This window comes from Apodemus sylvaticus, chromosome 20 (genome assembly GCF_947179515.1).
Source record: "Apodemus sylvaticus chromosome 20, mApoSyl1.1, whole genome shotgun sequence".
Classification (NCBI taxonomy): Eukaryota; Metazoa; Chordata; class Mammalia; order Rodentia; family Muridae; genus Apodemus; species Apodemus sylvaticus.
Window position 1 is genome coordinate 11,092,046 of NC_067491.1, and position 25,809 is coordinate 11,117,854.

Here is a 25,809-nt window from a genome sequence, read left to right on the forward strand (position 1 = left end):
CCCTGGAAGGAATTCTCTTGTGAGCCCTTCTCTCTTCCTGTCTTGATGGAGAGTTTTATATTGCTAAAGAGGATGACAGGGTCATACAGACTTAAAAGCTCAATGTATCATGTTGTTCTATTTTGATAACCTTCATAACTATTTTAATTTTAGCATCCCGTTAGCTAGAACATGGTAATGTGACTATTACCGGCTGCGTAATTTTAGACCTTAATATTTTGTGCTTTCATTTATGGTTTTTCTTTTTTTATTATTGAAAATAGATATTTTTCCTTACATAATGCATTCTGATTATGGTCTCACTCTACTCCCCCCACCTTCTCCCCACCGTTCCCCCCCATGCCAATCCACTCCCTTTCTGTTTCTTGATAGAAAACAAACAGGATATAATAAAATATAATAAGATAAAGCAAAAACTCACATGTTGGGAATGAACAAGACAAGGAAAGTCCAAGAGCTGTCACAGCACTCGAAGACACTGCGTTTGGGTGCATCAAAACGCCAAACTAAACGACTTTAAGGCTCAAGTCTTCAATAAAATGTATGCCTAATAGGTCATCTCAATTATATAATTACAGTTATGATAAAAGAATTGTTTGTCTGCACAGAGGCCATGAAAGCTATATATTTTACAGAGCAGCCCAGGCTCTAAGTCAAGTGAGAGCAGACTTGGAATGGTTTCAGCATTCTTGATGCCCTGCCCCCACCTCCACTCTATCTGCTTATACCACCGCAGCTGGTCACTTAGAGTCCCCAACACCTAGGACACAGCAGCATAGTAACAGTGGTCTTTGTCATTGCTAACATCTCAGTTTTCAAATCAATGCTCTTAAACATTCTTTATTTATGATAATAATTCAAATTTATATGTACAATACATTTGAGAGAAAATATATTTTACATAGTCAAGTCATAATTTTAGATATAAGAAATCAAAATCCAGCCAGGCGGTGGTGGCACACTCCTTTAATCCCAGCACTCTGGGAGGCAGAGGCAGAGGCAGGGGGATTTCTGAGTTCAAGGCCAGCCTGGTCTACAGAGTGAGTTCCAGGACAGCCAGGGCTATACAGAGAAACCCTGTCTCCAAAAAAAAAACAAATCCAAAAAAAAAACCAAATCCAAGAAATCAAAATCCATATTTGTTTTAATGTGCTATTAGGTTATAGTTTCCTTTTTCATACACAATCACAAGTTATTAGAGTTATTAGTTATTAGACTGTTTTTTACATGTTTTACATGTTTAGATTTTTAATTATAATAAGCTGTCATAGCTATGATAAACAAAAATCAAAAGACAGAAAATATCTTACAATACTACTTCATTGTTGAAACTTTTTGTTGAGGAGGATTAAATATCAGATACAGTTGCAATGTCACCAAGACCACATACCATCTGAGAATGAGGTAACGTGACCCTGAAAACAGTCGAATTTAACCCCCTGGGCCACGTAGCAACACTCATCTCTCGGCTCTAGGACTGTAGATATGATGTTCAGAGTCTCAAGCCTCTGCTCTCACTGTGAGACTCACTCTTGCTGTGGTGGCTTAAGGTAAGAGCGAGGGCAGCCTTAGACTGTGGCGCAATAACCGATCCTTTCCTTATGCTGCCTGGGGAGACACTTTTGTCCAGCAAGGAGAGAGTAACTCACACACGCTTCTAAATGCATGCAGAACAGGCCCGTACCACTGGCTCCTTGGAATCACCATGGTGGTCAGTTCTGACCTTGTAGAAACACATCTCTGTTCGTCTATGATCCCGCTATCACGAGTCTTCATACACACAGCAGGTCTCAACATCCATTGTATTCTCTCTGTGAGAATAGAAGCAAAGATGTAGGTGCTTCTTGGGCCACTGATGTGTTAAGGGTGTCAGTCCTAAACCAATCACCTGGAAGATCCTGAGCTCTAAGGCAGCGGTTCTCAACCTTCCTAAAGCTCCGACCATTCAAGACAATTCCTCATGTGCTGACCCCCAACCATAAAATTATTTTCATTGCTACTTCATAACTGTAATTCTCTGATTTTATGAATTGTAATATAAACATCTGTGTTTTTCCAATGGTCTTAGGTCACCCCTGTGAAGGGTCATTCCACCCCAAAGCGGTCATGACCCATGGGTGGAGGACCGTGGCTCTACAAGTTGGAGCCCACGTAGTAGATTAGCCTCTGACCCCATGTTCTCAGTTTGAGAGATACTGCTTATTATAAAAACATCTTTGTTTTAGGAAGAAAGCATGATAGTCTACAATCAGCCCTAACGGATGATCCAATCTCTATTTGGCAGGAAAATGGGCATTTTTCTCTAACTACACAGTAGGTAGAACAATACCAATCCTAGCTCACCAAGAGGAGACTTTTCAAGAGAAATGGCATGTGAAAGGTCAAAGAAATGTTTCTGAACCTGAACAAAAACAATAGGAGAAGAGCAGTGGCCAAGCTGATGTTAGAGATTCTTCCCAGGAATAGTTGTCTAATCTCCTGTCTCACCACATGAAGAAACACATTCTTCCAACTGGGGGAAACAGTCATAAAATACAAAGTCATTTGAAGAGAAGTAATATTTTACCCAGATCCTTATCTGGTACCAAAGGCATCTTGTACAGGCAGGACATGTCTTTAATGGGGTATTAGTGGAGATATCAAGTTTACCAGAGTTTCTATTAAGGACCTCTTTCATCTCCTCAAGTTACCTAAAATTGTATTTATTTGTAGCTGGAAATTTAGAAACATTTCCAGAACCAGGTACATGTTTCCTCATTTTAACCAAGATGACTCAAACCTCTTATAATCTTACATAAGACAAGAAGATGATTCTGCCCTGCAGTGCCTAGATTATTCTTGTCTAGATTGTTTTATGCCTGGTTAATTTTATAATAAGTTGTCTTCTCTGATCTTTTGAGTTATAAAGTTTTGCGAATTATCTTATCTGGTTGTGTTCACAGTAAATCTCAGAGAAAGTTCTCTCCTAAGCCAAGATTGCTTCCTAAGCTTTCAAAATTAAAGGACGATATGAAGTGCATTTTAAAATGAGGAGTATCATTCTGTCTGCTTTGGATAAGTGTATAAATTTCACTCAAAACAAGGAAGAAAAGCAGGGAAAGGTGGTGCACGTCCTAGCACTTGGGAGACTGAAGCGGGAAGATCTGGAGCTCAAAGCTAACATTAGCTATGCACCACACTTAAGGCCATGTGGGCTATGCAAGACCTTTTCTCAAAAACATCAATATAAGAGACAGAGAGACAGATAGGCACAAAGAGAGAAAGGTACAGACACAGGGAGACAGAGCGAGATTTCCTGCTAACAATAAAAAAACAGGATTTGTAACTCTTTGCTTAAATATTCCATTCTGTATAACAACAGTGATGCTTCGAAATAAATCACAATTAATATATTAACTAAGTATACTAGTGCTTCCAGAAAGAGGAAGTAATGTTATCTCTCAGCAAGCCTTGTGGTAATGTGGTTGTAATAGAGAAGGGAATCGCCCAAATGGTTTGATGCAGTGAGATCCACAGCCTTCCTGAAGGTGTGTCAGGTGAGAAAATGAAGAGGGCGTTCAAAAGACAGAGAGGAAAGGCTCCTCTGTCCACGAACTTCCCTTCTGAATGTCTCATTGACCATACTGCGGCTTCGTGTCTGCTTTTCCGAGATATCATAAACACTTTAATTTCTTTATTAACTCTAGATAAGATGTACCAAAGATGGGAACAGAGGATTTGATGCTCCCATGGCCATCAACTGGCTGGGTGGTCTCGGAGCTCAGGCTCTCCCTCTCTGAGTATAAATCTTCATACCGTGTCTTCCTTCGTAAGGCCAAAAGTCTGCGCCAAACTGTCTCCAAGGTCTTCCCAACTTTCTCAGTTTGCTTCCTCATTTTTGTTTTGTTTTTCTTACGACTGGCCTCTAACTCACTATGTAGCCAAGTGCTGGCCTTGAACCCTTGACCTTCCTGCTTCCGTTTGCTGAGTGCAGGAATTACAGGCATGTGCTACCACAACTGGTCTAACTTTCTACCCAAACTTATGTCTACATCCAATATATTGACCTTCTGTTGCGTCTAAGCTCAAAATGCTCCCCGAGCACCTTAACTGGTTTGGCATCAACGTTTACAGAGAATGTTTATAGTATTTGTCACGTGGTCAAGTTGGCGGCTACAGGTTTTCCGGTGTAAGCGCTTCTAGAACCTCTTTTCAGCCGGGTCTCTGTGTTGCATTTCAAGGCAGGTGCTTCTGTGACTGGGCTCACTCTGACTAAAGCATCTATGAAAGAAGTCTATCCTAAAAGTGTATTGTTTTGTGTCACTAAATATGAGCATGTGAAAAAAAAATATTGTAGCTGTAAGCAGTGTTGGGGGTTCTAAACTAAGAGAAGAACGTGTCCCTGAACTGATTCGGAATCTCATTAGCTGGTAACTCAAAGCAAAGGATGCCCAGGCATGGAGGGAGGAGTGACTCAGTCAGGAAGTCAGCATTGATGTGACAGGTTAGAGACACTCCTGTACAGAAGCTGTTGTTCCCTATTTGTAGATTGGATTAACGCACCAAGAAAACATATCAACTAGAAAAGCGGGTTTCAGATGTGGTCCTGGTCACAATAGGCTCCCCCCTCCCCCATTAGGATCTCTTTTACCAGAGAAGGGCATGAGCAGAAAACAGCAGGCATCTAAAAGGTTGGTATTTATTTTTGAGCTGGCTGATAAATACCACTCAAACGACCATGCTGCTTCTGGCCTTGCAGTCATTTAGGGATCATGCCCAAGGTTTGTATTTGCACGGGTACCCGAGCAATCTGAACTCCAGAGAGTCTCCAGGCTCTCTCACTCACCCACTCACCCTCCCTCCCTCCCTCCCTCCCTCTTTCCCTCCCTTCCTCTCTCATTCATATCCTTATACACACAGTGAGCTGTTAGCATGATAGCAGTGCTCTGGCTCCCTCTGAGAGTCTTCTTTTATTCCTGCATCTTCTCTGACTCTGAAACTACAAACACTACCTTCTAGAGAACAATTATCTCCCAGCTTCAACTGCAATGCCCTTACGACCTCACACCCCTGCTCCCTTCCCTAGACAGCATAAACATTTCCATAAGGACGGTCTTTAATTTTCCATCAATCTGCAATATTGATTCCAGGACACCGAGCCACTAGGGTAAAGGTTAATAACTGAACTGTCGCTTGCACCTGCTGGGAAATCGGGGGAAATCAGGGAATCTCCAATAAGGCATATCAACCACTCCAGGATAAGCAGAACTCATGTTCAGGAGGAGTTGACCAGCATATAATGGATCCCTCTGTGTGTATGTGTGTATGTGTGTGTGTGTGTGTGTGTGTCTTTAATTTGGTTATAGTTTGATCATAGTTTTATTTTGTTTTCTTGGCTTTGGGAGAATTGTATTGTTTTTTTTTTTTAAATTCTTTTTTGAGAAAGAACTTGAAAGTTGGGTGAGTAGGGACTGGGGAAGGATGTGTAAGGATTTGGGAAATGGGAAGATGTAAATATATTTAAATTTAAAAATTGTTTTAAATAAAATATAAAATATAATATAAAACTATTAAAATATTTAAAAATTAAAAATATAAAATATAATAAAATACAAAGCTTTGAACTCTAATGGGTATGGTGATCTGGGTCTAACTTCCCCATTGCCAGCACTTTTTGACCCTCTTGCTTAACAGAAACTCCCGCAGTGACTCTACGCCCCTGAGTTCTTCCTGTGGGGCATCACCACATCGATCTGTGCTGGACCACCACATCTATCTACCCGCTGGACGAGCTCTGATCATCACTTCTCTGCTCAGCAGCATTTGTCTTTTCTGAACCCAAGCCCTCAAACTATAGATGTGTACAGGTTGAATGTGATAAATACAGCTTATATCTTAGATGTTAATAATGCCTTGCTCATATAATGTGTGGGTTGGCTTGTTTGGGGTTTTATTTTGATTTGTTTTTTTGTGGGTTTTTTTTTTTCTGGCCTGTTTTTGTTTTGTGGTATAAGGGATTAAATCTAGGGACTTGAGTTGAACATGTGTGTTTTACCAGCGACTGCATTCCCACCCTTATCCTAGCTCCTTCCTCCTTCTTTCCTTTCTTCTTCCTTCTTTTCTTCCTCTTGGTATGATCTATGTATATGTGTATATAATGAATGTGTGTGCATAATATGTCCCTCCAAGTGTACACACACACACACACACATGCACATACACACACATGCACACACACAAACACACACACATACCCACATACACACACATGCACACACACACAAACACACACACATACCCACATACACACACATGCACACACACACAAACACACACACATACACACACACATACACACACACACACAAACACACACACATACACACACACACACACACACACACACACACGCATGCTTAGGGAGGTCTGGGGACCTCCCCTTGTCACCGTCTACTTATTTGAGACAGACTCTCTCTCTAATCCAGAGCTCGTGAATTGCCTGGGCTGACTGTCCAGTGAGGCCTGGGACCCACCTGTCCACCCCCAGCACTAGAATACAGACATATGTCAGTATGCCCAGCTTTTACATGGCTGCAGGGGACCTGAACCTGTGCTTTTACCAATGGAGCCATCTCCCCAAATGCCTGAAAATCAATCATTCTGATGGAAATTTCTGCCACTAATAAACTATGCAATCAAAAATGGGGTCAGCAGAATCCTTCAGGTATCCTGAAAGACAAGACATTTAATCAACCAGGGTGGCTGGCAGTAATCTCAGTGAGACAGGTTTCCCAGATAAATTGGGTCTATTTTTTATTTTGTTTTGGCAAGGTCTGATTGTATAGCTTATGCGACCTTACTCGTGTGATCCTCCAGCCTCAGCTTCTCAAGTGCCGCCCCACAGCTCTGAGGCAGCAGGTGAGTTCTGATGGGAAAAGAATGTAATAGCCGTTGCCTTGCTTCAGGAAAATGAGAGATTACGTGCCTGTACCTGTAAGGGATGGACACCAGAAGATGAGTCCCTGTTCCTGTAGAGTCCAGCCGGATGCACACTGATGGAATCTTACACTGAGACATGCAGTAGTGGAACATTTTCTTCCTCCGTTCCCCAAGGATGAAACCCCCTGAGCTTACTGTTAAAGAGAAGTCAAGTTTAGAATATCTAGTGTAGACCTGGGCCCTGATGCAATGTTGATACTGCCTGAGAGGAGGCCTCTATCTCTGGCTAACAGGGGAGCTAATAAAGCAGAGACTTTGCTAAGATACAACAGGAGACACTACACAGATCTTCTAGATTACAAATTTCCTTGGAAATTTTTTCTAGGCTTTCCCTGTGTTTGCAATTTCCAGTATGAAGAACAGGAACATAGTTTAATGTTGTGAGCGTCTCATCATAAACTTCCCAATTTCTATTACATATGGACACCATGTTTGTCTTACCTGTGTGCATATATATGCACACCAAGGCTGTCTTACCGCTATGTGCAAAATGACGCCCATGGTTGTCCTACCTCTGTGTGCATATGCACACCATGATTATCTTACCTCTAAACCTTTTGTCTTCTGCCTTCATCCCTTGAAGACACTGTTATTTTACAAAGAAACTCTTTCATCCTCAGTCACTCTGCAGATTGTAGTTATATGAAATAAAACACAAGAAAGATCCAGAAAATGAAAGTATTAGGGCAACTTGAGATAGAGAACAAGGAGTGAGAAAGGAGGGAGTGAGGGAGGCAGGGAGGGAGGAAGAGAGGGAGGGAAGGAGGGTGAGGGAGAAGGAGAGGAAAAGGGAGAGAGAGATTGATTTAAATAGCAATTTAGTTTTAGTGTGGCCAACATGATGCCAGGGATTCAGAAATGCCAAGCTCCAGCCTGAGGAGCACAGTCTAAGGAGCACAGATACCTAGGTAGGCAGACAATTCAGCTCCAGTGGAAAGAAAGAACTGATGGTGTAGACAGAGTGCAGAAGCCGCCTCCTGGAGACTCCTGCACCACAGAGGAGGGTGTGTTTGTTCTGGTGAGCCTCTCAGCTCCTAGAGGAGACCTGCCGCACTCACTACAGACAGCCGACTGTTCCCTCCATTCTCCACTGTAAATGCTAATATCATCGGCCAAACAGTTAAACCTGATGGGCCTGCATCCCCAGCTACTTGGGAGGCTCAAGTTGGGGATCCTAAAGCAAAGCTTGTCTAGGCTACTGAGTGAGTCTGGGGCTGGCCACACTGACTGTGTGAATCCTGGCTGCAGCAGAGGAGAAGGGGGAGGAGTCGGATTCAGAGTCATCATTCAATCATCTCGGCATCCGTAGCCATTGCCATGAGCCATGATGGTCCCTAATAAAGTCATAATTCTACCTAATGTGACAAAACCAGTCCTGTGTACCAGCAGCGAGGAATGACCCTTCTCTAAGGGAAGATGCAGACTCTTTAGATGACGATTCCTTCTACCCTTTGATTCCTCCATCCATGAATCATACTAAGGGAGAACCCGCAGCATAGGCAGGTCACTTCCTCAGCACATGCACCTTCCCAGAGGAAGTTCTCCTAGCCTTTCCTCCTAGGCATCCACCTAGATGGTATTTAGTAGTTTTGCTTTTAACCCGGGGTCTTGCGCATGCGCAGCTCTACACTGAAGTACATCATCCACCACTCAATCGAATCATGTAAATTCTACTGTTCAGTCAAACCAACTGCTTTGATATGTAAGGGACATGGTAAGATCGCTGATATTGGAAACAGCCCCATTGCCTTTCTTTGTTTTCTGTAAAGTGGTTTTCGTCTCATGTAGTATCATTTTAATCTGATGGAATGGGATTAAAGCTACATAGGACACCGTGATAGTGGTCATGGTGTTCTTTTAATTCGCAGATGGGGAATCTTAGCACAATTGTCGGGGAGGCAAATATGTAACCAAATAGATGGGCTTTTTTCTTGCAAGGACAAACATTTGTAAATCTCTTTGGGAAACATTTTAACATTATCTTTTAAGGTTAACATGTATGAGTACTATAAAGCAATAATTTCATCCTTAAATAAAACAGATGATCACGCTGGCTCAGTATCTCAGCTTCAACATTCTGATTTGTATGTTATAGAGCGAGTTTGCATGTTATATAGACTATAAGAATCTAGATTTGTAAATCTTTGCCAAAGGAACATGCAGGTCAAGAAACTGAGTTTTGTATGCATCCCACTGAATGGTTCACACTCCTGTTAATTCACTTCATTCCCACGAAGAATCACTTCTTCCTCCTGGCGGCTTCTGTTCTCTATGTCTGTACAGTTGCTAATGTCTACCTGCTTGTTCATTGTAGGTTCGAGACCCACATGTATTGTAGCATGTGGTATACTGTAGCATGTAATATATTATAGCATGTGGTATACTACTATAGCATGTGATATACTGTAGCATGTGGTATACTGTAGCATGTGATATACTGTAGCATGTTGTATACTGTAGTATGTGTTATACTGTAGCTGGTGGTATACTGTAGCATGTGTTATATTATAGCTTGTGATATATTGTAGCTTGTGCTATACTGAAGCTTATGGTATATTGTAGCATGTGTAGCATGTGGTATACTGTAGCATGGACTATACTGTAACATGTGCTACACTGTAGCATGTGATATATTACAGCATATGATATACATGTAGTATACTATAGCCTGTGGTATACTGTAGCCTATGCTATACTATAGCATTTGTAGCCTGTGAACATGTGCTATACTGTAGCATGTGATATATTATAGCATATGCTATACATGTGGTATACTATAGCCTGTAGTATATTGTAGCCTGTGCTATACTGTAGCCTGTGCTATACTGTAGCATGTGGCATTGATTTTGCTCTCCTGGTGTCACTGTAACTAGTTTCTCCATCTCTTTATGTCTTATCACTCAACAGATGTGGGACAGATGTTCAAGACTACTGCTCTTAATAGTTCATGAATCTGGCTTCCATTGTCCAAATGGAAAACACAGTGAGAGACCCAAAGAAATTAAAAGACGAAAGACAATGGACAATACTAAGACAGAACAAGGTCATAGTGCGTCATCCAACCAACATTCAAGTTGACATTTTAATTAGAACATACATGGGCCTCCCTAGAAGGATTGTCAGCTGCGTGGCTTTTGGCTCTCCTTGGTGTTCAGCTTCCGGGTCCTCACTGAAGAATTGTAACCGCTAGCCTTTCTAGTCTCAGAGCATAGCTTCTTATGATAAATATCTCTACATAAACATATAGATCTCTCTGTATCAGCCTTGCCCTCTTGCCTGTATCCACTTGTCACATCAGTTCCGAGTCTCTGGAGAACTCTCGCTTAATGAGACTTGGTGCTGTCTGTAGTTCTAGGGAGGCAGGGCCTATAGGATAACTCTTTTGCATTGGTTCTGAGATGAATTGAACTTGATCTTTAATTGGATTTAATCAGAGCTACTTAGGGTCCTATTTCCAGAAGCAAAGAGAGCACTGCTGGTCCAGGGCATAATCAGACAAAATATTGTAAGAGAATGGATCTAATCAGATGCTTCAAGAGGCAAGGAACTGGGTGAGGTATGCTAAAAACCCCTTTCTCTAACAAGTACAATATATGACTGCTTCTGAACTATTAGATAAAGGCCCTGGGCTGGGGAAGGAAATGAATGCACTCTGGGATTTGAATTTCCTACTTTCGTGCTTCTTCAGTGCCTACGTTTGCCATTCAAGAAGCCCTTGCCTTTCCAAAAGAAAAAATATTACTATAGTCCACACTAGCCTTGAACTCCCTCCTAGTCATCTGTGTTAGGAGTTCAGACATACACCACCATACCTGGCCTTCAATTACAACTTGTTATAATGGTTCTATAATGATTTAAGGAGAGAGACACTCAGTAGTACATGGTGCACATGTGGAAGTCGCAGACTAACTTCAGGAGTCAGCTCTTTCCTTCCACCATGTGGATCTTGGAGAACAAACCTGTGTCTTCCGGCTTGGCACAAAATGCCTTTCGCCACGGAGCCATCCCACAGGCCCCATATAAAACACTTTTTAATGAAGAAACTGGGCATGTCTTCCTATCTGCCATTTTAACCTTCTGAACAAGTGCCTGTGGCCCTGAGTCAAGAAGTGTGTTCTCCCTGTTTCCTTTTTGAGGGACAGTTAACTTTAAACCAAGCATGCCCACACCCCTGTAACAGAGCATGCTGGAGACTGTCTACCTCTCCGTGCTCTTCTGTGTAAATGTGTACAGTGCCCTGGAAAGATTTCCTCTGCTTCCTCAGCTGAGGGAGGCTGCTGCTTTTTATGCCCTTCTGATGTTCTTCTTATAGGATGCAAGTAATAATCGTTCTCTAAGCTTTTATTGATTGGCCATGCCTGTTGGCCTTGCCTCACCAACAAAGAACCCATTGAGGATACATACAAGGTTTACCGCTGAAGAGAGTTGGAAACACAAACTACAGAAAACTTCAGGAGAGGTAGCACACCACAGAGTCCCTCCCAGACATGGCAGGTGGAATTATCTAGCCTAGTGGAGGCAAAGTGTAGAGCTCAAAACAGAGAGCTTTGGGGGACTTTTCTATGCAAAGAGTCTAGCCTATTTCATGCCTCTGCTCTAGCCAAGGGAGACAATTCAGAGAATTGCCAGGTACTGTCTCCAAAGTCCAGCTGTGGTTAAGGGTCTATCCTGAACTGAGTAAGCCTTTCTTTAAGAGGCTCTGAGACCTTTTCTCCAGGGTCTTTCTGAGTGCCTCGAACAGGGAGCTGTTGGCATCTACATTTCTGAGGAAAATGTTCCTGCTTGCTTTGCCATCACTTGCCCATCTACTGAACGGTGAAAACATTGCTGAGTTTTCAGTTTATCCCTTGAGTTTTCGCCTTTTTAAAAATGTATTTATTTATTTTATATATATGAGTAGATTATAGCTGTCTTCAGACACACCAGAAGAGGGCGTCAGATCCCATTACAGATGGTTGTGAGCCACCCTGTGGTTGCTGGGACTTGAACTCAGGACCTCTGGAAGAGCAGTCAGTGCTCTTAACTGCTGAACCATCTCTCCAGCCCGAGTTTTCACTTTTTTGCTTTAAATTATTCTATCATGATGAGGGGAGGAAGAAAGATTGCAGGCAAGTTCTCAACTAACATTCACTTCTGACTTTTACACAATCAATCACCATGACTGAACTGAATTGGGAAGGTGAGAAACACATGTGCCACGGTGTGTTTCACACATGAGAGTCAAATGAAAATGGTGGAACATGTGTTGCAAGAGTAAGCGTTGTTTCTGGAGGGTGTGTGTGTTTTATTTTAATATAGTTCATTTGGTGGGTTGCATTTTTTTCCTTTAACTTTGAAAAATATTCAGTTAAACACTGGATCACTTCCAGAGGCCAGAACTTGCAGCTGCAGAGATTCTGATCATTTCCTGGATTATAAAGCTGGAATATAGCCAGACTCACAGTACTAAAACAGCTCCTAGCTGCCGGTGTAGAAACAGCCATGTGAAGAAGGTGTGTGTGTGTGTGTGTGTGTGTGTGTGTGTTTATGTGTGTGTGTACAATTATTTTTATAGCATGCATTTCCTTTTGTAGTAAATAACATCTTTTCATAAATAGTCTATTTCTAAAACGACTGCCATTGCAATATTAATTTTATAAGTATATAATCATACTTACTTATGGGCTACAGTATAATGATTCTATACATGGATGTGATGTATAATAACCAGACAATGTGACAGGACTTTTGACTACTTTATGGGTTCCTTTTTCTACTGCCTTTTATGGTTTATATATGCTCTACCCAGGGAATAGCACTATTGGAAGATGTGCCCTTGTTGGAGTGGGTGTGGCCTTATTGGAGTAGCTGTGTCGCTGTGGGTGTGGACTTTAAGACCCTCATCCTAGCTGCCTAGAAGCCAGTCTTCTCTTAGCTGCACTCAGATGAAGATGTAGAACTCTCAGCTCCTCTTGCACCATGCCTGCCTGGATGCTGCCATGTTCCCTCCTTGATGACAATCAACCGGACCTCTGAACCTGTACGCCAACCCCAATTAAATGTTGTACTTATAAGAGTTGCTTAGGTCATGGCATCTGTTCACAGCAGTCAAACTCTAAGACACCACCCTTCTCCACCCCTATTCTACCCTTCCAACCCCCAACACAAGGTAGGAGAGAAAGAGTGTTAGAGGGTAGGGTGTAGACCACTCCCTGTTGATTAGGGTCACTGAGTTCATTGGGGCAAGTTTAATCTTAGCCATCAGGGTATCCAATTTCTTCTTCTTCTTGTCTCTTTGTGTATGACCCCTTGATAAATGCAACAAACTGCCCTGGTGACCAGCAACCAGCAGCAGCAGCAGGAGGGGCAGCAGCCACACCCACTCTCAGGCTCTAGCATTTATACACACCTTCAAGCATCTCCAGAAAGCCAATTGTCACACACTCACAAAAACTATCTACGGCTGGCAAAATCACACCCCTGCTAGACCATGAGGCAAATACAGTCAGTTGCTGTGGACAATCTAAAGCATCTCCATATCCCTTACCTGGGATTAAAACATTGCTAAAACATTTCTAGTTTGTTTGTTTGTTTGTTTGTTTGTTTGTTTGTTTGTTTTAAGAAACCCAAATTCTCACTACAAGACATGGCATCTAGCATTTCTATCTCCACAAACATTATTTGTATGCATGTGGGAACTGTTAATTCCCAGTATTTTATGAATGTGCAGGAAGGGGAACTGTGTGCATGCATGCATGCATACATGTACAACCGTGTGCATGAGTGCATGCATGATTTTGTGAGGACCAAAGGTCAACATTGGGTTGTCTTCCTCAGTGGCTTTTTACTTTATTTTTGAGACAGGGTCTCTTGCTGAACCTAGTGTTCATCCACTCAGCTAGACTGGCTGCTAGCAATCCCCCTGCCTCTGCTTCAGTGGTGTTGGGATTGTAGATGTGCATGCCAGAGAGCTAACTGAAGTCTTCATGCTTGTGCATGCACTTTACTGACAGAGCCTTGCCCACCCCAGGCCTGTTCACTATCAGGAAACACATAAGCTTTATAGCCTATAGCTACACTACACAGTATTAGAGTAATTCCCCTTGTGAGCATTCTTCTAGATTTATTGTCTATAGTGTGCCAGACACTGCACTGGGGCTTCCCTGGGAAAGTGCCCTAGGAAAGGCAATATTGAAGCCATAAAAGCTTGAGATGGCATGCTAGGGAGAGAACAGTGTGGCAACCACAGAATAAAATGCCTGAAACCTACAGAGAAGTTAATGATTTTACTATGCTGACACAATCTCAAGGAGAATAGAATGGGATTATATATTGTTAAGTTTTTACAATCTGTGGTCCTAATGGTATGGAGAAGAGTTAAGATAGGAATAGTTCATGGGTACACTTGCTGAATTATCTTTGTTATCTCATTTTCTGCAGTAGGATTCTACACAGTCTCAAAGACTGAAGTATTTCCCAAATGCCAGCATACTGACAGATTGGCACAAGGACCCATGGAGTTTGCTGCTATGTCTGGTAAACCTGCATTCATCAAATTAGCTGTACAATTGAAGTTTTGCCAGTCTTCTAGGATGCCCTTACATGTTTCCTCCTTGACAACAACAGCTCTGTAGACAATGGGCCAAGATGTCCTCTAAGATGCCATCCAGGGCAAACTGTGGAGCACCTCTACCAGTTGATGTACTTGATTTCATTTTTCCCCTGAGATAATCAAGTCATATGCACGAGTCCATCCTTACACTGGCTTATAACTATGACAGCTGCCTAGGATCATAAGACTCGCCACAGCTCGCAGATAAAAAAAAAAAAAGGCAATTTCTACTGCAAGGTATTTTAGGCCACTTCAGCAATCACTGGTACATAGCCATGCCTAAGAAAATACAACATTCATACCATGATACTTCACTAACTTTATAAACCCCCAATTATACCTGCAATTAAAGATGAACTTTGAATATATGTGAAGAGTGAAATCAACACAACAGGGGCGCTCACGTCCTAAGGTCTGAAAGGGAACTGCTCACCAAGATTTGCTTACAGAGGTAGGGATGAGGCTGGGGATAAGCATCTTGACCTCACTTTAAAAATACATAAACTGTCTGTAAGTGGGGAAAGGTATGGAATATTTAAATATTGGGAGAAAATAATAAAAAGTTTTAGAATAGTCTTGGTATGATAAAGATTCTATGAAGAGATAAACTTCAAAACACTGTTTAAAAATTGGTGAATTTGACTTCATAAAAATTTTAAACCAAGAACAGAAGGAGGAGGAGGAAGAAGAGAAAGAGGAGGAGGAAGAGGAAGAAGAAGAAGGCGAAGAAGAAGAAGAAGAAGAAGAAGAAGAAGAAGAAGAAGAAGAAGAAGAAGAAGAAGAAGAAGAAGAAGAAGAAGAAGGCAAAGAAGAAGAAGGCAAAGAAGAAGAAGGCAAAGAAGAAGAAGAAGAAGAAGAAGAAGAAGAAGAAGAAGAAGAAGAAGAAGAAGAAGAAGAAGAAGAAGAAGAAGAAGAAGAAGAGGAGGAGGAGGAGGAGGAGGAGGAGGAGGGAGGAGGGAGGAGGAGGGGGAGGAGGAGGTGTTTGTGTGTATTCAATACTTAAAAGATATGTAACTATTAGCATATCAAATGATTCCCATGAAGAAGGAAGAAGAGGGCCCTAATCCTGGAAAGGCTTGATCCAGCATTGTAGGGGAGTACCAGGACAGAGAAAAGGGAGGGAAAATGGTAGGAGAATAGATGGAGAGAAGAGGACTTATGGGACATATAGGGAGGGGGTAACTGGGAAAGGAAAAAGCATTTGGAATGTAAACAAAGAATATAGAAAATTAAAAAATATCCAAAAAAAAAAAAAAAAAAGATCTGTAACTACTGAGAAAATGCTTACTGGCATCCTTATCATAAACAGATAGGAATATAATTTTCACTAAAAACAAACAAAAGAACTCAAGAGTAAGCAGACCAATAAAAGGATAGACAAAAGATACAGAATAGAATAGAATAAATAACCAAATAGAGCTTGGGACAGGCTTAGCTTAGGTGTCTAGCACACATGCCTAGCTGGTACAAGCTGCCCCTGACTTGTGTTTCCAGCACCACCTGCTTGCACAAAGACAACAGCCAGTGCTGACATGTGGGAAAACAGCCATTCAGACCAACAATGTGCATTAAGTTGCTGTTGGCACTTGGGCACCTAATTATTGGTTTCAACTAAATTCCTATGCTTAGACAATTCCTACACATATCGAAAGGAATCTATGCAAGGACTCTATGTTTAGATTCATTCTTCATAGCTTATGGGACTTTTACTCCTGATAGGCTATGGCGAGAGCTAATGTTCTGTAATATGAGGTTATTGACTGCCTCTGAGATATTGCTGCCTCCCCACAGCTCTGATAGCATTTATTATAAAAATGGTTATAAATATTCAGACGACTCCTTGTGGTTAACTCATAAACATGTTTTGAAGCCAAAACATGGAATTAAATGAAACCTTTTTAAAAGAGAGAATTGGTGTTTGAGGAAGATGGAGAGAAGTGGGGAAGCGCATTATAGACACCAGCAGCTTTCCAGATTAATGAGGTTCAGAATGCATCACCCCAAAATACAGCACGTTGGCATTTGAGAAAACAGAAGATCAGGAAAACCAGTCTGAGCCCCTCCCTCCACACACATGTTCTTCTCCCTTGGAGCAGATCATAAGATTCACCCAATGGGTGCTCTCTCTACACGGGGAGGCACACCTCCCTCCTGAAGCATCTGAGTGCAGTAGTTAGCTTTTGTCAACTTGACACAAACTGGAGAGTTCTCGGGAGAGGAGACCCCACTTGAGGCATGACCTCCACCTGATTGGTCTTAAGTTGTCTTCATTTTATTTTTAAAAGTAAGAAGACAAGATATTATACATAACTTAAAAATTAATCATAGCTCATATCTGAAGATTCACATCTTACTTTTTATTAATCTCAGGAAAGAAAACTTTTTAGAGGAGAGGAAAATTAAAATCCAACAGTTGAAAAAGGCAGTACTACAAAAAGTGCGGTCTATGCTCAGTAAGGAAATGAAAACTTTCTCCCTGCTAGTAATTTTGGGGGTAGAAGAAAGAGAATAGAAAGAAATAACATCTGGCAGGTTTATTGGTGTCTTTGACACCAAAGTAACTTTGCCTACATCCTCATACAGAGGAAGGTACTGAGTTGATTAGCGAAAGGCATGAATGCCTTAAGCTGTGTTCGGGGTGAAAATCCAAAGGCGTGAAGAATGTTGTCATCTCTCTTTTACAAATAAGAACTCTGAGGACAGAAAGGTCCAGTGTGTGGATTCATGGTCACTTGATCTTCAACAAAGGAGCCAAAAACATCCAGTGGAAAAAAGATAGCCTTTTCAACAAATGGTGCTGGATCAATTGGAGGTCAGCATGCAGAAGAATTCAAATTGATCCATTCTTATCTCCATGTACTAAACTTCACTCCAAGTGGATCAAGGACCTCCATGTAAAACCAGACACACTAAAACTAATAGAAAAGAAAGTGGGGAAGACCTTGAGGACATGGGCACAGGAGAAAAGTTCCTGAACAGATCACCAATAGCTTATGCTTTAAGATCAAGAATTGACAAATGGGACCTCATAAAATTACAAAGTTTCTGTAAGGCAAAGGACATTATTAAAAGGACAAAACGGTAACCATCAAATTGGGAAAGGATATTCACCAACCCCACATCTGATAGAGGGCTAATATCCAATATATACAAAGAACTCAAGAAGTTAGACCCCAGGGAACCAAATAACCCTATTAAAAAATGGGGTACAGATCTTAACAAAGAATTTTCACCTGAAGAAATTCGGATGGCCGAGAGGCACCTTAAGAAGTGCTCAACATCATTAGTCATTAGGGAAATGCAGATCAAAACATCCCTGAGATTTCACCTTACACCAGTCAGACCTTACACCAGTCAGAATGGCTAAGGTCAAAAACTCAGGAGACAGCAGGTGTTGGCGAGGATGTGGAGAAAGAGGAACACTCCTCCACTGCTGGTGGGGCTGTAAGATGGTACAACCACTGTGGAAATCAATCTGGAGGTTCCTCAGAAAACTGGACATGAGACTTCCAGAGGACCCTGCTATATACCTCTCCTGGGCATATACCCAAAGGATTCCCCGGCATGCAATAAAGACACATGCTCCATTATGTTCATAGCAGCCTTATTTATAATAGTCAGAAGCTGGAAAGAACCCAGATGCCCCTCAAAGGAGGAATGGATACAGAAAATGTGGTATATTTACACAATGGAATACTACTCAGCAATTAGAAACAATGAATTCACAAAATTTTTAGGCAAATGGTTTGATCTGGAAAATATCATCCTAAGTGAGGTAACCCAATCACAAAAGAATACACATGGAATGCAATCTCTGATAAGTGGATATTAATTAGCCCAGAAGCCCTGAATACCCAAGGCACAAATTGCATAACAAATGACTCCCATGTAGAAGTATGGATCGGGTCCTGATCCTGGAAAGGATTGATCTAGCATGGGAAGGGAATATAAGGACAGAGAAAAAGGAGGGAGGTGATTGGAGAAGGGATGGAGAGAAGAAGGTTTATGGGGCATATGGAGAGGGGGGATCCGGGAAAGGGGAAATCATTTGGAATGTAAACAAAGAATATAGAAAATAAAAAAAAAAGAAAGGTCCAGTGTCTCGTTCACAGTCACATAAGCGAAAACCTAAGAGATGTGAAAAATTGTTGGTGACTGATGAATTGTCAGAGTTGATGAAGTGAGTAAAAGATGAGGCTGTAGTCATCACGTGATTCAGTTTAGTAGTAATGTTACCCTAAGTGGGAGGAGGGGGGAGGCGGGGAATGAGCTGCTTTGAGTGGCTGATGGCTAAGTCATTATTGGGCTTTGTTACAAGCCATTGATGAGATATCTTGACAGACAAGTCAAGCTGTCTTTTAAAAATATAGAAATCAAAGTCTTATGAGAATGATTAAAGTTCTAAATCGAAATTAGAAAGTTCTCAGGAGTTAAACAACAAGACCACGTTGAACAGAGAAGGAATAGATCAAGAAAAATATCATAATTATCACACAGATCATAAGTAAAAAAAAAAAAAGGAGCAGAACACAAATAAGTGATTGCTCAGTAAAAGCATTAGTGGATATTTTCTATGCTATCCCTTCTAAAATAACCCATAATGAAATAAAAATGATCCAGCCATTCGGGTTAAAACGATTAGCATCTCTGTGAAACAGAGGAAGAGAAATAATCACTCAGCCGCACTCCTGTGGCCTGTGTCTTCCTTTCCGCCACTTTTCACTTCAGTTGGAGAACGGCAATGGTAAGGAATCAGGGGAGATTGGTGCCCAGCTCTGTAAAGCCAGCAGCGGCTCTTCTCCACGCTTCGAAAATAACAAGAGGGCTGCAGATAGCTCTGGAAGAGCCTTTGCCCATCACATATGTTACTCTGGGCTTGATTCCATACCAAAAAGCTACAGATGTTTTGGAAGCGCAACACATTGCATTTAATTTGGTTTTTATTGGATTTTTCCAAGGGAAAATGGCTTTGGTGAGTGAAATCATCTGGGAAACGCCATTGCTGGGAAACTGGGTGATAGCTGCCTTGTCCGGGCACAGGTGGACAGGAAGAGGAGTTCCTTCCACAGAACGCGCCATGTGGGACTCATTGATTTGGAGGCCAACGTCATCTCAGAGTGCGAAAAGATTCCATGCAGCTCAGCGCTGCCTTCACTGTTTGGGAACCACACAGAGACTCTGTGTGTGTGTGTGTGTGTGTGCATGCATGTACATATATACAAATATATTTTCATATGCATATATACATATATTTGTATATGAAATTCTGAGTATCTAGATAAATTAGGGTTATTGTTTTACTTAAATAGTCAAAGAAATGTTTCCTTTCCAATTTGGTATCTGCTTGTTTTCCCCAACTTTCTCCTATCTACTTCAGTATAAGCTTCTATTATTATAACAAAATAGCTGAGATAACCAATTTAAAAGGAGGCAAGGCAGCTCCGTTTCAAAGGCATGCTCCTTTGGCTCCATTGCTTTGGGACCATAATGGTACAGAACCTCATGGCAGGAATGTGGGCAGGGGAAGTCTGGTCACCTTTTGATGGTCAGGGAACAAAAGGAGAGGAAGAAGAGGGGGCTGGGGTCCCCATTATCACCTTCACAGGTATGTACTCACTGACCTACATTCTCAACATGTCAGGTGTCACCAACATGTCCTGGATTCCACCAGCTCTTTCTTGGCAGCACCACAAGCTGGTAACCTCTAAGAGCTTTTTATGATTCCCAAAGGCAGGTTAACAGAGGTGATCTTTAAAACATGGCTCAGAAATGTTGTACCCATCAATGATGCTGTTTCAAGACCGTTTGTATCAGGTGGGGGTGCTTCATAACAATCTGTATCATTGGGTGAGGGATGAAATAATAAAGTAGCAGTTTTAAACCACTATCTTAGCATAGTGTACTTTGTACATGGGAGAGGGGATAATACACCCAAGAAGGACCCCAGAGGAAGGGCTCAAATAAGAGGTATTGTGACCCAGCAGAATGAGCTCGGGGGCGGGCAGCCAGATATCAGAATCTAGCTCTAGTATTTACTGTGTGATTCCTGAAATCCATTTAAGTCATCTTCAATGACACCCAAGATTAGGAATTTTAAAAACTAAGGTGTCTGGCAGATATGGCAAACAAACTGTTATTAGGCATCTGCTTGTCCTACCAGACTACATGGTAACAAGAGGGAAGAAAGCAAGGATTAATGAGAAAAACATACTCTTTGTTATACGAAAGAAGTCATTTTTTAAAATGCTAGGAACAAAACAAAACAGACTCACACACAATGCGATATCTCAACTTAATAAACTGCAGCAATTACTGCCAACAGCACTCTCACGGGAAGTAGGGGATGGGCTTCTCCTTAAAAATCTGTAAACAGGCACTATAGCAGAAAGTGGAGAGAAATGGTTTTGAGGAGAAAAAGGAGCGTCTAAGCACTATGCAGTGTGTATTTATGAATGAAAATGGAGTGTTACGGCAACTAGCCTAGGGTGTTTATACAGTAAGATGTTAAACAGTTACTCCCCATTTTAAATATTTTCACACACACACACACACACACACACACACACACATACACACACACACGTAAAAATAAAAATAAACCTTTTTCCAAAACGCTGCTGACATACTGAACTTGTGCTGCTAGCCTCTGTGTGTGGTAAGTGAAGTCACAGTCAGCATGGGTTCCTGTTCCTATCTGTGGTGTTTTATTATGGTGGTCTTAGAAAATAAACACTTCTGTGGACTTCACTCCTTAGGGGAGTCTTATGTCCAGCATCCTTATTGTGAGTAATTGGCAGCTGCCTGGAGTCTTAAAAAGACTTCTGGACAATAAACAGTGGCGATTCTGAAGGCAAGGGAGGATAGCAGTGCCCCATTCTGTGATTTGTTAACTAGTCTATGTATGGATTTGTGTCAGGCTAACAAGAGTTAGAAGAGATTCACAGTACACAGTCATTAACTCTGTACACCATTAAGGTGATGGTAACTTTAAATGTTTCGAAATCTATTACTAATGGTGGTTCTTAAACAACGTAACCTCCCTTTTAACCCAGCACACACCAGAGGTAGTGGAAAAGAAAGTATGTGGGAGTATGTGGGTGTGGAGTAGATCTGCTTAGACAGGTTCTTTGGAGCGCCTCCCATCTGTGCCGTCTGGAAGTCAGCAGTTCAGTTCACAGGTCAGCAGCGGCAGTTCCATCCACTCACAAACACTTCACAGATATATCAGCAGTCTAGTTCAGTAGAGTCAGGTCAGCAAATGTGAATCAGCAGTGGTGGCACTATCTAGCAGAGAGAGGCAGGCCTCAGCCTCAGCATGAGGTCGCAGAAGCGACCAGCAGGAACACCAAGAGAAATCCATGGCTGTGCCACTCTCAAGGAAGCAGATCTGAGCTCAGACGCCACCATTGTCCATCGAGTCCTTTTTATACTCTCTCCAATATCACCTGTCCTCCACAGGTCTTGCCTCAGCACATGTGTCTGTCTCAGTTGACATCACTCTGCCAATCAGCCTGAGCTTGCTGGGGCAAACATGTGAAGGAGTGTTTTCCTGAAGTGGACACATGTGACAGGCTGAGGCAGACTCGTGAAGAAACATTTCACTGAAGCAGACACAAGTGAAAGTATGTTCTGCTAAGCAAGCATGTGAAAAGACATGTGGTGACGGATTCTTCGCTAATGACAGGCATGCATTGCTCCTCTTTACACTGCATAGTTGAGCTGCATTTGTGGGACTCCATAGAAAGAAAGACATACAGAAACTTGTGGTGATGTGCTGCAGTTTCCTCAAACTCGGGATGATTGGCAGTGAGCTAAAAGGGAGTTTGGTACCTGTTTGTGCCTGTTTTCATGTGGGAGACAATTTACATAGTAGGATACTGTCTGAAACTCTGCTTCCTTGTAGTATGTCACCATGTCACTTGGCAGAGGGGTAGCCAAGGATGAGATCTATATCCTTCAACCACCAGGGATCACTAACCATAGGACCCTAACTTAAAACCACAGTCAAGTAGCAGGAAAAGGAGGGAAGAAAGAGAAGAACAAGAAATAAGGGAAGAACAAGGAAAGAAGGAAGTTGTCTTAGTTACTTTTTATTATTCTTCTGACAAAACACAGTGACTAAGGAAACCTAGGCGAGAAAGAATTCAATTGAGTTTCTGGTTTCAGGGGATTAGAGTCCATGATGGCCAAACAAAGGCATGGCAGAAGGAACAGCTGAGAGCTCATAACTGGATCTATACAAGGCAAGCAAACACCACACTGAGAAAAAAGACACACCTCTTCCAGCAAGGCCACACTACTAATCCTTCCCAAACAATTCCACCAACTGGGAACCCCATATTCAAACATGGTGGTCCATTTTCACTCATCACAGAAGGGAGGGGGGTCAGGGACTGGAAACATGACATACCATTCAGTAAGACCTAAGGGTGGGGATTTTAGCTTACAGAGAACTCAGCTCACCAATGGACTCATGTCACTGTCTTGGGCACAGATTCCTTATGAAAGTGGACTTCCTTGTCTGCCTTTTGCCATAGGATGGCAAACAGAGAGAACACTCACCAGTGCCAGCCCTTGATCTATGTCCCCAGCCTCTACAACTGTATGAATCCACTTTTATTCATTACAAATTACCCAGTGTCTTCCACTTTATTACTACAGCACAAAATGAATGAAAAAATCAAGGAAAAAGTGTGTTGGGTTAAACAATTTAACTCTGTTATTGTAACAATTGGTAGGGCTTAAGATACAACCACCCAATATGAACAGGTGTCATCTGAAGACATTCCAATGTTTAGAATTATTTTGAAGTGGTTATTTTAAGAAAGTGCTGTCATGTGTCCTTATACCCACAGATGAGTATGGCATTCACCCCTTTTCAAGGAGACTACTCTTTAAAACACACGGACACCACTACAAAAAAAACTACAACCAATCAGTCAAATAGCAGAGTTGTAGGAACCCAGTCCCAATGGATTCTCCTACAAAACACTGCTATGCTTAAGGGTCAAGGAACATTGCAGAAGAGTGGCGGAAAGATTGTAAGAGCCAAAGGGTCATGGAGTTTGCTGTGGAGTTGTGTCTCCTGGTAATAACAGAAACTACATCCATAAACTCTCACCAGTGTAACCAATGCAACTGTTCAGATATGAGCTCAACAAGGACCCTAATGTTCATGACAAGGAGGGAAATCTCACGGGCCTCTACCCTACACAACGAACTACAGGCCACACTAATTGGTTACTAAAACATACAAACAGGTAACATTATATGGACTAAACGGGTTATATTTAGGACCATTTGTGTGTGTGTGAGAGTGAGAGAGAGAGAGAGAGAGAGAGAGAGAGAGAGAGAGAGAGAGAGAGAACAATTAATGATAGAGAAAGACCATGATTTTGAAGGGGGGTGAGTATGTAGGAGGATTGGAGGGAAGAAAGGGAAGGGAGAAATAGGGAGAAATTCAGCAATTACAATCTCAAAAATAAAAATTAAAAAGAATAAATTGTGAAAGAAATTATGAGAGAAATATACCTAAAGGAAATCTCTTGTTTGGATGCTGTCCTCCACATTGCAGTGAGGGGAAGTCTGACTCATCAGTTACTGTCAGGCCAGGGACCGGGCACTGATCACCACTATGAGAGCAAGCTTGCTTTGGTTTTTGGAGTTTTGCCTGGCCATCTTGTCTTAACTGCACTTCCCTCATGCCTATCTCTGTGGTTTCACAAAATGATAATACTTAAGGCCACCATTTAAGCCATCCCTTTGAAAACTCAATTTTTTTCTTAGTCCTATAGTGGATCTCACATGGATATAATGTATTTCAAGACTCATTACAATAGAGTATGCCTGCTGGCATTTGTGAGAACAGTAGAAGCAAGAAATTCTCCCTTTTTAGCTCCTCTTCTCTCTCACACCAGGCCCCGAACATCATTCCAGAATTGCTCTGCATCCAGAGAAGTGCATCTTCACCTTCAAAGGCACAGAAGCACAGAAGAAACTCTGGACAAGTGTGCCATGCTAACTCCTCCCAACTCCCATGTGTTACGGCTGGGTCCGACATCCTTTGATCATACCTCTGCCCAGCTGTCAACTGTGCATCAATCCTGAGCATAAAAGTAGGTTTCCTTGTTGCTTTGGGCCTATGATTCTGAAGACCCCCATGTCAAAAGTTTGGATGAATAAGTATCTGTGCTTTTCTTCTCATCTGTCTCCTCCTCTAGACATCCCAAACATAAACCTACCAAGGGTGAGAAGTCTCCCCTCGCCTATCAGGCCGTACACATGCAATGAACCATCTCTGCATTTATCTTCATCTGTGCTTTAGTAGGATGTGTGATGGGAATATGGAAAGATTATCTTTCCTGTTCTACATGACTAAAAGTCTAAGTCATACCAAATGGAGAGCGAGCGTAGGTGTCAAACCCTAGACTAGACTAGAGAGTCCAGGAAGATGCACGAAGCTCTGTTTCTGCCCACAGTTCATTAAGGAACTGAGGAAGAGGGCTAGAACACCACAAGGACCTGACAAGTTAAGAAAAAATTCATAGGGCCTTTTTAAAATCATGATGCGGAAGAGAAAGGGCTTGAAGGACTCTGTTAACGCTCAGACAGTGCCCTGAGAGACAAACCTGTAGGTTCCCTTCTCACAGTCACTGGCCCTCCAACTCTTCCTTCCCCTGGGAACATGGCTTGTGTTATTAAGTATTTTAGTTGTACAGACAGATATTCATGCCTTCTTACACGTCACCCTTCAAGTTCTTGGACCCATGGCGCTATCTAACCATAGCAACTATATACTGAGATATTAGTTTCCCCACAAATGCAAACTTTGACATTTGATTTTCTTATTAATTTCTTTTTCCAGCTCCTCTCTCTGCACGTGGTGTTTGCAGAGTCCTGGGGTAGATGTCCAACTCCATGGGTCTCAACCAATTAGATATAGTAATTCGCCCAAAATCCAAACAGAAAACATCATGGTTAAAATACAAAAAATAAATAAATAAACAAAATAAACTGGTAGGGCTAGAGAGATGGCTCAGCGATTAAGAGCACTAACTGCTTTTCCAAAGATCCCGAGTTCAAATCCCAGCAACCACATGGTGGCTCACAACCATCTGTAATGAGATCTGACTCCTTTTGGCGTGTCTGAAGACAGCTACAGTATACTTACATATAATAATAGATACATCTTAAAAAACAACTGGTAAAGGACCTTTAATGATTATGGCTCTGTCAGTGGG